Consider the following 14126-nt stretch of genomic DNA (forward strand, 5'->3'; position numbering starts at 1 on the left):
TAGCTTCTCTACGCTGGAGAGCAAGTTTCAGAGTCTCCTCTGACATCCATTTTGACCTTTTCCTTCTTTCTTGTCTTCTTAATGACTTTTTGCTCTCTTCCTGTATGATGTTCTTGATGTCATCCCACAACTCTTCTGGTCTTCAGTCTTTAGTGTTTGGTATGCCCTGTCATTTTCTCAGTCCACTTACATAAAAGAGGGAAGAAGGGAACGATTCCCTTGCTTTAGTTAAAAGGATAGGAAGTTCAGAGGGCTTGATTTATGTCCCTTGGAGGAGTGTGTGTGTATGTGTGAAGGGCACTGGTAAGTGGGTTACCCATGCTTCCAAACATAAAGGCATGAGGCTGTGACTCTGAGATTGCAGAACAGGGAAAGGATCACTGGAAGGTTGTAATCCTTCTCACAGCACAGCTGCAGGTGCAAAGATGCAGGACAGACACCTGCTGGTCCATTACGAGTCAGATATGGAGCGCTGAGGGAGCCCTTTACAACCTTATGAAATACTGCCCAATAGAACTGTCTAGAAGGACCATGTGAATCCCAAAGAAGGGAGGACTGCAGGATGCCCAACAGCTAAATATGGATCAATGAGAAGACATGAATTTTACTATAACATGGGAGGGTCTGATGGATGTCCCCCAACAGATTTTGCGATTTCCCTCCCAGAGAAGGGAAATTAAACATCCACCCAGCCCAGAAAGCAGGGATACCACATCACAAGTGTTGCAAACAGAAAGACAGTTTCTGTCCCAACTCTCCTATATCTCGTTGCCACCAGCCCTGAAAGGATCTGAAGCTTCATTTAACAAGAGGAATGAGAGAGGAGGGAGCAAGAAGTCAAACCAAATGACCCCTCCCTTTCAGGCCCCTCCCTTCCAGGCAGGAGGAGGAGATGAGAATGTGTCATTTAAGATATATGTTATAGTTTCATGCATTTCATTGGATTGGAATGACTAATTATGAGATCATTTAGAGACCAAAATTAACCAAAAGACTTTTTTTTTTACAATGGAGTATGCCTTCCATTACTATAGACTCAAATATACATTTGATCCTTTGATTGTATTATTTTTAACCATAAGAGGACATGTTGTATAATGTCTGTATGTAATCACTAAAGTTGGTAAGTGCCCAATTAACAGACAAGGTACCTCATTCACATCATTCAAAGGTACACTTGTTAGACCGTGGAAACCTCTAGTCAACATCAGAATTCAGAAATCAAATGAAAGTCGAAACTGAAATCCTATCCATTCAAGATCAAAAGGGCAACATTTACCTAAGGACAAAGTTGAGAAGGAATGGGAAGACAAGTGGAATGGAAATAAGAACCACAGGGAAGAAGTAGGATAACTGTTGTTACATGGAAAGGATTACAATCATTGAGATGAAACAAAGAATTTGACTTGTTGATTGCAAAACTAATGATCTTCTCTGTAAACCTTCATTCAATTCACAATGAAAAGTTCCACACACACACCCACGAAGAAATTTCCCCAAGTATTTTACCTATACAGGCCTTTCTGGTATACCAATGTCTTAAGAGTTCACACTTCATTCATTGATTTAGTCAACGTTTGTTGACTCATTGACTGGAACTAGCTACCACCTTAGCTTTCTCTCTTGGGTCTATGACTGAATATCTTAGTTCTCAATCAGTTGCCCTGTACTTGTAATACCTATTATAGCAGTAGTACGTGCCAGATTTTTGGTCACCAGCAAACATGGTTTTGCTGCAGATAACAATGGGCATTGGAAGGTGGCAACAAAGAGAAAAGTAGGGCAAAACTGTGTAGGACAAGAAATACAGCCCTGGACAATATGACAATGGCTGTTACTTTTAGGAAAGGAACAAGAAGAAAGAGATGAGTAAACATGACCTCATGAGCTTTGAAGGAAACAATTGAATATCAGGAATAACTACTAATGACTAGTATCATGAGAGGGGGACTGCATCCTTTGTCTAGTCTAACTACTTTACCTGGTCAGACTATGTGTAAGTAGGTTATATTTGAGCTGAAATGCAAATCTTGAAAAGGAAGTCAGCATGGAGAAGAGCATTCCAGGGATAGGAACTAGCAAGTCAGCAAGTGTGCCATGATTTCTGAGGTAGAAAGTCGTGTCTAGTGCAGAGAAAGTGAGGGACATAAGAATAATTCACATCAAGTTGATGAGCAGAGACCACCCCAATTAGGAACCTGTAACTCACGCATATGGTTCATGACCTACAAGGGATAAAACAAGAACCAAAAAACTTAGTAAGAAACTGTTGCAGTATTTATCAAGTGTAAGCATAGGCTCGAACTAGCAACTAGCTTTGGCTGTCACGAACAGAACCGTATTCCAGATATATTTTGGAGATCAAGCCACTAAGTCTAGCTAATGAGGTAGATATGGGACGGCTGAAAAGCAGGGAGGGGAGATCATAAAACACTTCTAGATTTATTATTACAATAAACAAAAGAGTGACTGGCGCTGCCTTCAAAGAAGATGGGAAAATGAACAGGGAAGAGAACCGATTTCTAGAAGAAAAGCAAGAGCTTTGTTTTGGACACATTGGTTTGTTGTTGTTAAGTGCCATCGAGTCATTTTGACTCAAAGTGACTCTCTGTAGAGACTTCAAGTTGCATCTGGTGGGTTTGAAAAGCTGACCTTATAGTTCGTAGTCCAGTGCTGATCTTACAGCACCGTACAGATGAGCCTATTAAAAGAAGGGAAGACTATCAAGCAGTCTTGTGCTTATGAGTCTGTGGCTTGGAATAGAGAACCTCTTTAGAAATATGTATGTGGAAGTTGTCAACTTTATCTATTGATTTAGAAGATAGCTAATTGAGAAATAATCAGGAAAAAAAATGGGACCAGTCATTCTTATATCAATTTCTCTTGCCAAATATGATTCTGTCTGTTCCCTTTAGATGAATGTGGATCCTGAGCTTCTGGTAGTCACCAATTCCATGGACAATGTGACATTTAATTAAGGATGTGTACACAGCTATTAACAGCTAAACTGCCCCTTCTATTGTTCCCACCAAACATTTATATCTATATACATATGAGAAGCAACTTTGGCCTTTCATTCATGGCTCCTAAGTCAAAACTGCTTCTCATACCTCAAAATCTTTATCCCACTAACTACTTCCCAAACATATGCGGGACTGATTAAGTTATATTTTCCCCATAAGTAAATTCATTGGAAGGATGCGATCTATTTTAATTAATTAGATTTTTCAGCCTTGATGAAACTGTTCCTCTACCAAAATTCAGCATTTAAGCTTATTGTCTCAGCATAGACTTAATTAGCACTTTTTTTTTTTTTTAAAGATTAGCAAATCTCACAAAAAAACAAGCCTAATATATGATTCTTAAACTGCAGATTGTCCAATCTACTTCCAGTATTTGGGTAGTGTTACTGCTTATACACAAGGTCAGTAGTTCAAACCCACCAGTCACTAAACAGGAGAAGGATGAGGCTTTCTACTCCTGTAAAGAGCCTCAGAAACTCTATATAGAGTCGCTATGAGTTGGAACGGACTCGAGGGCAACATTATTGGTTAAAAGGTACACTTTTAAATGGCCGATTTGCCTCCAAATCCTTCGGATTATTCAGACTATCTCCCCGCACCTACCTGTCAGAAGCATTTAATTCCCAGACAATGGAGATCTTGTTTCTTCCAGGAAAAGACAATATCTTCGTTCAGTTTTCACAATTATCTCAGGATAGAGTTTTTTCCCTGCCTCTCAACTGCAAATGAGCAAATTTAGGTGCTCTCGAAGGGAAAAGAAGCACATCTCAGAAGCAGAACAGTGAAGAAAAAGATGAATGCTAACCTGAGGGAGGTGTTCAGAGTCCTCATTCCTTTCAAATAAATGCCTCTCTAGCTTTTACAATTTTTTAATTTCCAGGAGTAAATGATTACCTGAATCTTTTAGACCTGATATTAACAAATGGGAGTATTGTATTGATTCAATGGTTTAATTTTTAACTTTACTTTTATTGCTTCACTCAAGTTCATTAAAATCTTCCTTAGGCTTCAAGACCAGCTCAGAGCTCACTCTGTCTTTCCTGGTCTTCCAATCTGAATCCAGGCCCCCTTCTATAGGATTCTGGCATCATGTACTCCTTATTTACAGCTCTTCTCACTTTCAGGCATCAACAGGGTTATTATCTTCATGAGGATGGGTGACATCTTCTGATTTGAGCCCTTTGTCCAACAGCCCTATATTTGATAGGCTTGAGCTTTCCAACAATTAGAAATGTAATTTATTGTGGTTGAAATTGGATGATTTTGTGGGTTTCTGTATATAATTTGTTGTTGTTCTTGTTAAGTGCCGTCGAGTAGGTTCCGACCCATAGTGACCCAGTATAGGGTTTCCAAAGAGCGGCTATTGAGCTTGAACCTCTGACTTTGTGATTCAAACCAACTTTGCAGTCCAGCGCATTAACCCACAGTGCCGCATCAGGACTCCTGAATATAATTATTTGCACGAAAATCACAGCACTTTCTCTGAATATTACCATCCCATTATTTTGCTCCTTTCTGAAGAAAAACATTCCAGAATATATGTGCACAATTGTGGCCTGTTCCCTCACCTCCAATTCTCTCCTGAACCCACTCCCAAAAGACTTTTGCTCCCACCACTTAACCAAGTCAGTGCTTTTCAAAGCTGTCACTGACCTTGCTGCAGGAAAACCCATTGCCCATTTCACTGATCTTACCAGTCAGAATGTGACAGGGGTTACGAATGATTCCTTAACGACTTGTTTCACATGATTAGCAGACACCACTTCAATCTGATTTTCCTCCTGCCTGATTGGTCTCTCCTGCTCAATTTTTTTTTGTTAAATCCTCATATTTTCCCTGACCGTTGAATGTTGGTGAACCCAGGAATCTGTCCTTGAAACTTATCTCTAATAAATTCACACTCAGGATGATCCCAACTGGTCTTTTTTCCTTACCAACTTTCTCTCTGGTCTTTTTCCTGAGCTCCAAGTTGGTCACTTCTTCAGCCTTCATCTCTAGTCTCTCTGATGGTAGATCCTCCCTGATCTTCCCACTGAGTTCAAACCTGGCCACTTCATTAGTCTTCATCTCTGTTAGCGTACCCAACAGCTATCTCAGTCTTAGCTACAAACAGAACTCCTGAAGTATCCTCCTGGTCACTTCTGCCTCCAGGTGTCTCCATCTTACTTAAACTGGGTGCTCCATTTAATCTGTCCAAAAACCAAGGAGTCTTCATTGATTTTATACTCTCCCTCAGTACTTGATATTCATTCCACCAGCACTTTCTATGTTAGTTATGCCTCAAATCTTTCCCCAAATACCATTATTTTGTATTTCTTCCATTCAGAATACAGTCACCTATCACCTGGGAATATAAATAATATAAGCGATTATTTGCCTCCACTGTTTCCATTCTCTCTCTTTCAGTCCATCTCCACATAGCAGTTAGAAAGTTTAAATATGAATATGACCATATGACTTCCTGGTTGAGAAAACATCTGGAGTTTCCTCAAGTGAACTTAGGACAAGTTCCAATCTCCTTTTTATGGCCTTCAAGACCTTATGCAACCCAGACCAAGTAGCTCACTGACTTACCTCAACCACTCTACCCTGGGCTCGGAGAGTTCTAACCAGTTCTGCCTTCCCCATAGAGCTCTCCTGCCTCAAGTCTATACTCCACCACTGTTTCTACCAGTAATTTCCAGATACCCAACATTCATCCATCCCCAAATCTTCTCAGAACATATTCCTTGTCACCATTCAGGTTTCAGCTCAAATGCCAATTTCCCTAAGAGACATTCTTGGGTCACCTCTGTGAATATTTTCCTTGGTTACTGTTGTCAGCCATTTCCACTCATGTGTAAGCTCCCTCAGGGCAGAACTTTTCTTTCCCTCTGCAGGCACTGCTGGTGAAGTGATTCAGCACTTGGCTGCTAACTGAAGGATAAGTGGTTCAAACCCACTAATTGCTCCACAAAAGAAAGATGACGCAGTCTGCTTTATAAAGATTTGTTGTTACTATGTGCCATCAAATTGGTTTCAACTCATAGCAATCCTGTATAGGATTTCCAAGGAGCAGCAGGTGGGTTTGAACTGCCGAACTGTGGTTGTGATTAGCAGCTCAGTGCTTATCCCTCAGCACCACACCAGGACTCTGCAAAGATTTACAGCCTCCAGAACCTTATGGACCAGTTCTTCTCTGTCCTACAGGGCTGCTGTAAGTCAGAATCGACAAGACTGTAGTGGGTTTGGTTTGGGTTTGGGACAATGCCTCTGATAGTGCCTCACTTGATGCGAGGGCAACTTTGTCTGCTTTTGGCTTCCATGCCCAGGACTTCAGGTTTTATACCGGATCATTCCTCTAGTTTCAGAATGTTTTGTCATGCCAGCCCTCCCACTTCATTTTATGGGCATTTGGGCACAACTCTCCTTATTATTTCAGTTTTCACTACCAAGGTACTAAGTTTTTGACTCTGGGAAAAAATTGTCTTCCAGGTCCTGACGATTTTGCCAGGATAACAGTGGAAAGAGTGGAGAACATGAAGGAAAACAAACACACTTGTTTTCAGGAATTCAGAGAGAAATAACTACCTAACCTTTCCTTTTCTGGTAAAAGTCCCAGTATTGTGATAGCCAAGGCCTCTGAGAAGATGCTGGAAACAATGTCAGCTCAAGTTAAATGTCTAATCACTCAAGCAGGCACAAAAGAGAGGGAGAACAATGAGCAACTAATCATGTGGACGGAATGCATCACTAGATTTTCTCATAAGTGGTTTCACTCTGTTTGCTCACTGGTCCAGGCCTAGAAACCTGCTTCAGAGAAGATGAGGAAGAAGGTCAAGCCAAATACGTTAACAGAAGCTGAAAGAATGAAAACACTTATTCCACCAACTCTGCTTCCTGGAGGGAAGAAACTATGTCAACAACAATTCTTGTCTCTTCTGGTGTAGAAAGGCTCTCCCTCCTAAAACTCTGTTTCACCCCCTGTAAGCTCCCTGATTGTTCCTGGATCTGTCAGACACATGTTTGTCTTAAGCCTTTGCATTGGATGTGTGTGTATTACCTCTACTGAGATATTCTTCACCCAAATGTCTACTACCTTCTCTACCTTACTGCATTCAGCTCCCAGATTGTTACTTCTGAAAAACAAGGTTTTCTTTGCCCTTAAAACTGAAACTTCTTAGGTGCCCTATTCTCATTTTCTCTTAGCACTTACCAGCACCCAATATACCACAAATTTTCATTTTATATATTTTACATTTCATATTACATTTTTTTCTGTCAGTTTCTTTCCTAGAATATAAGCTTTGCCAGGGTAAGACCTTTGGTTTGTGTTATTCCTGATGTATTTGTACTTGTTACATGCTAGCATTCAATACATATTTATTGAATGAGTGAATGAATAATGGAGAGACAAGATCAGTTTGAGAATTTCCTTTTTAGAGAAGTATTTGATGACAGTGTGTTAATCAATGGTTGGGAGGAATGGACGCTTAAAAGAGAGAGAGAGAGAGAGAGAGAAGAGAAGGGACTTGCTGTCATAAAGACACTTTCTGTGTTATTTTCCATTCATTTGTCTGACTCACTGGTGAAAAACTACACAGAACTAAAAGAATGATACTCATGTGACTATCATAGACCTTTTACTCCATGTATAGTCTATATGAATAAGATTGTTTAGGAAATAATCCAGCCACCATGTGCATGTGCAAATCTAAATGCAGATTCTAGCATGGAAAGCCTCTATGAATGTAAGAACATCAGCAAGCCACATTGGACAGAGACATTTCTGTGCTAACCATTCACAGACATAAATCTGAAGTACACTCTGTCATTCATTGTCAAGATCTGTTGAGTTCCAATGTAGGGTGAACAACTTGTGCCAAGATTCCAACATTTTACATTGGAAGCCTCACCTTCCAATGATGCTAGGCCAACCAGAATGTTTGTTCATCCTTATTGCAAGGGAAATGGCAGTATTATTACTAAAGAACTAGAGGTGTATCATGAGATGCTCACCTTATATGAACTCACAAAAGATAAACTCATAAAATTGAACACTTTCCCTTACTCCACATCCCCAAGCATGCTAATGTCCCGGTATGACAGGAGCCTAGGACAGAGATGAGAACATTTAAAGTCCTTGGAACTCTTCAGTTTTGAACCACATTGAGTGGGGAACAAAAGTACCATGAGTTTGACTTCTGTTGGGTGATCTCTGTAGTTCCTGCACATACGTTGTGAATACTTTAATCAGAATCTGTCATCTCACCTAACTAATGAAAATATTGGCAGTGGTGGGGGCAATGGCTCCATTTATGTGCATAAAGACCTGAGTTAGTCCCTTGAGAAAGCTAGTATATCTGCTAGAGAGAAAGAAAGTGTGTCCTATAATCGAAAGCTCATGACTATTAATCTGTTGCAACTCAGGGGGTGCCTGAGGTTGTGCTGACCCTTGGCCAAACCTGAATGAAATGGACTGAGTAATGATTAATATAATCCTAGACTGGGGTCTGAAACTTCCAAGGGCCAACTTGTACTAACTTGTCAACATGATTTGTAGAAAATGTACAGATTGATGGTTTGCATCTGGTTTAGATAGTTTCTTGTTTGATTCTATTGAGTTCATCATGCAACCTTATTGTGGATACAAAAGACCCTCATTGGATGGGATGAGACAGTAGCTCCCATGAGGCCAAGATATCATCCAGGTGTCTTGATGGTTCACCATCTGAAGATGAAGCACATCCTGGGCAAAGATTCCTAGGAAAGAAGTCAGTAATTATATCTGGAAGAATCAGTCATCTCTGATCTTTACTTACATACTCTTGATCATTTACCTTCTTAAACTATCTATCAAAACACATAGGAGTATATCTGTTGCATCTGATTTAGCTAAATCATGCAACAAAACTCATAATGCATATTGCATGATCATTATCACAGTGCAACTAAAGAGTTTTACAGTCAGGACCTGACTGTAAAAAGCCACTAATGTTAAAAACCATGGACTCCTTTTTACCTGGAAAACTAAGCTCACAAGATTTAGATACCTTCCAGGAATTATTTGGATGTAAGGCTAGGACGACCATTTCCTGTGACTTGTTGCTCATGTCTCATCTTATCCTCATGTCAACAAGTTTAGGGCTACTTGAATTGAACTTCGTCTCTGTGAGGATGAGGCAAAAGTGTCCCTACCAAGGAGCAATATCCAAGATATTAGCAGTTTCCTCTATTACAGAAGGTGCCTATGCCAAAAGATAGCACCAAGAAGACCACAAAAGTACTGGATCTGGATCTGACCCAATACAGAAATACAATGAATATGAATTGGATGAGAACCCTTGGGGAATGGGGAAAGGACAGAGTAAACAGGTAGCTTCTCTAAGCATTTCATGTCCACCTTAGCAATTGGCTTTTTCCCAACCTATGACAATGAAGGACTCTTGGTGTGGTGCTGTGGGTTAATGAGCTGGATTGCAAGGTAAACTGTTCAATCTCACCAGCCGCTCCTCAGAAACCTTATACAAGGTCACTATGAGTAGAAACTGACTCAATGGCACTTAACAACAACACAATGTGACAATAAAGGTTATAAGAATTTTTCAAGAAATGAGAAAAATTTCCAACAGACATCCAAGGATTATGCAAATAGAGCCAGATACAAATGGCCATGAAGATAGGATCCCACTCTGAGGATCCAAGTGAAATGAAGTACCAGCACTTAACAACAACCATCATCACCCAGATTGATGCACGGAACAATAAATAGTCCAGATCTATGTACTAGAATACGATAGCTTGTTAGTGACAATTCACTCTCACCTTTTGCACATAGGAAGTCTATCTCTTATACTGAACTTGGCTCCTTGGGGAACAGGTGCTAAGTGGCCAACAAAAAGCTGATTGCTTAGTGGTCAAAGTCTGGGGAGCAGGCAGGGTCAGGATGCATGCAGGCCAGGAGTAATGAGATCAGAAAGGCAATGAAAGAGTGTATAAGGGTCTTCTCAGAGGAGAAAGAGGGCCTGAAGCTGGTAATAAAGCCAGAAACCTCAAGCCAGAGAATGAGGGAACAGGAAATCCAAACAAGCAGGAAGTCAGGGCTGAGCAAGAAATCCTGAAGCTGGCTGGTGGAATGATTTGCCTCTAGTGTGAGGCTGGGTGTGTTCCTACCCACTCAGAGATCACGACTGAGATGAAGAGGGTTGAGTATGAATGAAAGACAAGGTAGAACCAGATAGTAGGGTGTCCCACGCTGAGAACACAAGAAGACATGGAATCCCATTTCCCTCTGGGTATTTCTGCATCCATTCACAAAAAGTTGATGGCCTTGGTTTTCTCATCTGTGAACCTCTGGACAAGACAATAGCTAAATTTTTTCATTTTTTGTATTTTATACACCAACAGATTGTTGTTGTTGCTGTTGTTACAGTCTCCATTTTACTGAGATTAAATTTTGATTTGCATTTTCTTTCAAAGAATTTTAATTTAGAGCTTGAATTGCTAATCTATAAACAGGATTCAACATTTTTTAAATTATGTAAAAAATTAGAACATTCACATTGCTACAACTGCCTTTATATTTAAGTTTTGTTCATAGACAAGTATTATTTATTAACTATTATATGTCTTTCCATTTTTTATGGCTATGTAAAAAATGACACCAACAATCCCTTTCAAAGCACTCTCTATTCAGCTGTTGGTTCAATAATCCATTACAGTGGTCACACAGGACTCAGACACCAAACTCACAATTCTACGGCTTACTAGGGAAGCTGTTGTTGTTGTTGCTAGGTGCCATCGAGTCAGTACCAACTCATAGCATTCTTATGCACAACAGAATGAAACACTGCCCAGTCCTGTGCTAACCTCACAATTGTTGCTACTATTGAGCCGATTGCTGCTGCCACTGTGCCAATCCCTCTCGTTGGGGGTCTTCCTCTTTTTTGCTGACCCTCCACTTTACCAAACATGTTGTCCTTCTCCAGGGACTGGTCCCTGATGACAGTATGTTGAAGTATGAGAGGTGAAGTCTGGCCATTTTGGCTTCTAAGGAACATTCTGGCCGCACGTCTTCCAACAAAAATTTGTTTGTTCTTCTGCCAGTCCATGGCACTTTTAACATTATCTTCCAACACTGTAACCCAAATGCATCAATCCTTCTCAGTTTCTTTATTCATTGTCTAACTTTCACATACATATGACTTGGGTGGTTGTTGTTGTTAGGTGCCATCGAGTTGGTGCCAATCCATAGCGACCTTATGCACAGCAGAACGAAACACTGCCCGATCCTCGGCCAACCTCACTAGTGTTGCCACACTTGAGTCCATCGATGTTGCCACTTGGCCAACCCATCTCGTTGAGGGTCTTCCTCTTCTTCTCTGACCCTCTACCTTACCAAACATGATCTCCCTTTCCAGCGACTGGTCCCTCCTGACAATATGTCCCAAGTATGAGAGACAAAGTTTGGTCATCTTGGCCTCCAAGGAACACTCTGGCTGCACTTCTTCCAAAACAGATCTATTGGTTCTTTTGGCAGCCCATGGCACTTTCAATATTCCCCTCCAACACCATAACTCAAAAGCATCAATTCTTCTACGGTCTTCCTTATTCACTGTCTAGCTTTCACATGCATATGAGGTTATTGAAAATACCATGGCTTAGGTCAGGCGCACCTTACTCCTCAAGCTGACATCTTAGCTCTTCAACACTTTAAAAAGGTCTTGTGCAGCAGATTTGCCTAATGCAATATGTTGTTTGATTTCTTGACTGCTGCTTCTGTGAGTGTTGATAGTTGATCCAAGAAGAATGAAGTCCTTGACAATTTTAGTCTTTTCTTTGTTGATATGAATGCTGTTTATTGGTCCATTGGTGAGGATTTTGTTTTCTTTACATTGAGATGTAATCCAAACTGACGGCTGCGGTCTTTGATCTTCATCAGTAAATGTTTTAAGTCCTCTTCACTTTCAGCAAGCAAGGTTGTACCATCTGCATATCGCAGGTTGTTAATGAGTATTCCTCCAATCCTGATGACACGTTATTCTTCATACAACCCCCATGGCTTGGGTTAGGTTCACCTTAGTCCTTAAACTGACATCTTTGCTCTTGAACACTTTAAAGAGGTCTTGTGCAGCAGCAGACTTGCTGCACAAGAAGTTAACAGGTTTCAGTTTAAGGTCAGAAATGTTCACGTCAGTTCTCATAGTCAGGACAGCCTCTCCTCAGCTATGCCCACAGGCAGGCCTCTCTCTGGTCCTTGGTCCCTTGATCTTGCATCTACCCTGCATTGGCAATATTACAAAGCTTTATTAGGGCTGCTGATAATTGTCCACAGAGCACACCACTCCATAATAAGTCTCAGCCTAAAGACATTCAATTCTAGCTTCAAGTGTCAGCAAACCTAGCTCCCCCAATAAAGTGTCTAGAGCCACCCCACACAGCAAGCAAGCCTCCTGCCCAAAGTCACTGAGTTGTACTTGTTATGGGAAAGTGCACTGCTCTGTCTTGTACGCTGGCTCTTAGCTCTGCTGACGTTTCTTTTATGCCATTCCTCCAATGTCACAGCTTGCTCTCCCTAGTTCAAGGAGGTTCAATGCCCAGGAACTTAAGGGTTCAAAGAACGAACTCTACTCCGATCTCTTCTTCTTTGATGGTAGCAAGTTTCTCACCCCCCTCATGTTTGTACCACTACTGCATGACAGTCATACCTCAAACACCAAAAGTGGCCCTTGCATAAGAGTTTCAAAATACGAGGGGAAATTTTCTGTACAAGTGGCCTTTGTAGTCTAGCACTAATTTGTTGGACCACATAGGACCTTTGTATACACTTTAGCCAAAACAAAGTAAAAAGGAAAGGAATATATTAGACCAAAGAGAGATGAACACTTATTATACAAAATAATAGTTACTGCATAGTGAGTACATGCTCTGTCAGGAACTGCTCTAAGTAAATATATTGATCCATTCCATGCTCACAACAACACTTCACAGAAAGAAGCAATCATGTCTTTTATAGAAAATGGAACTTAAGCACAGAAGGATTAAGGAACTCATCTAAATCAGCCAATCACAAAATGTGACATTTGGATTCAAACTACAGTGATACTGCTCTTTTGTCCACATTGTTAGCCATTTTTTATCCTGAAGTACTTATTTTCTTTGAGGAAATTGAAAACTATTTTAATTTCCAATGTCTTTATACTTTAAATAGAAAAAAAAAAAAAATCAAAGTACATGAGCTAAGAAAGGGGTCCTGATGATGCATAGCTACTAACAAATAAGGTCAGTGGTTTGCTCCAACCAGTCACTCCAAGAAGAAAGATGTGGTATTCTGCCGCCATAAAGATGTACAACCTTGTAGACCCTGTGGGGTAGTTAAACAAGACAACAGGGAAATCCTGGAATATCATCTGCTGATCTGCTGCTGATGTAGCCAATATTCAGAGACAGGATTCAGAGCAAACTGCAAAGCATTTATTGAGCATTGCTACTCAGAGGACAGGTGAGCAGAAATCTCCCAGATCTGTCTCCCCAAGGAGAAAGAGGAAGGAAATTTCATAAGGATTTCAGATACAAAGTAGAGGCCCTAGGAATTCCAGCAACTCCCTGTCGCCTCATTTACTCTAGGTCATGCTGAGTATTCTGGTTAGGTTGTCTCCAGTGTAAGCGATGTATGATTGTTTTCCTCTGTTACTGCAATAATCCTCAGAATAGGGATTAATTACTAATTAAAGAAGAAGAAAATACTAATCTTAAAGAAAAGGAGCATAACTAAGAGCTGCAGTAAATGACTACAGTTAGAGAGGGATGAGGCACAAGTGATGGTAATGGATTATAGAGTCTAGCTAGAGAAGGAGGGAATGTATAACTATAACTATTGTACCAGGATGGCCATTTGGTTCTTGTATATTCTGCTTTGGCCAGGCTAAACACCCTTTTAGTACATGGATTTCCCAGTACCCCATTTCAGCACTGTTGTTGTTGTTATTGTTAGGTGCCATTGATTCGGTACCGACTCATAGTGTCTTTATGCACAACAGAACGAAACACTGCCCGGTCCTGAACCAACCTCACAATTGTTGCCATGCTTGAGCCCATTGATGATGCCACTTTGCCAATCCATCT

General features: G+C 40.6%; 1 pseudogene; it reads right to left on the reverse strand.

Moving 5' to 3' along the window:
- Window positions 1-2218: 2218 nt before the first annotated feature.
- The window catches only part of LOC102832698, a 25561-nt pseudogene continuing 13653 nt past the window's right edge, over window positions 2219-14126 (reverse strand).

Source organism: Chrysochloris asiatica, unplaced genomic scaffold, assembly GCF_000296735.1.
Source record: "Chrysochloris asiatica unplaced genomic scaffold, ChrAsi1.0 scaffold00213, whole genome shotgun sequence".
NCBI classification, from domain to species: Eukaryota; Metazoa; Chordata; class Mammalia; order Afrosoricida; family Chrysochloridae; genus Chrysochloris; species Chrysochloris asiatica.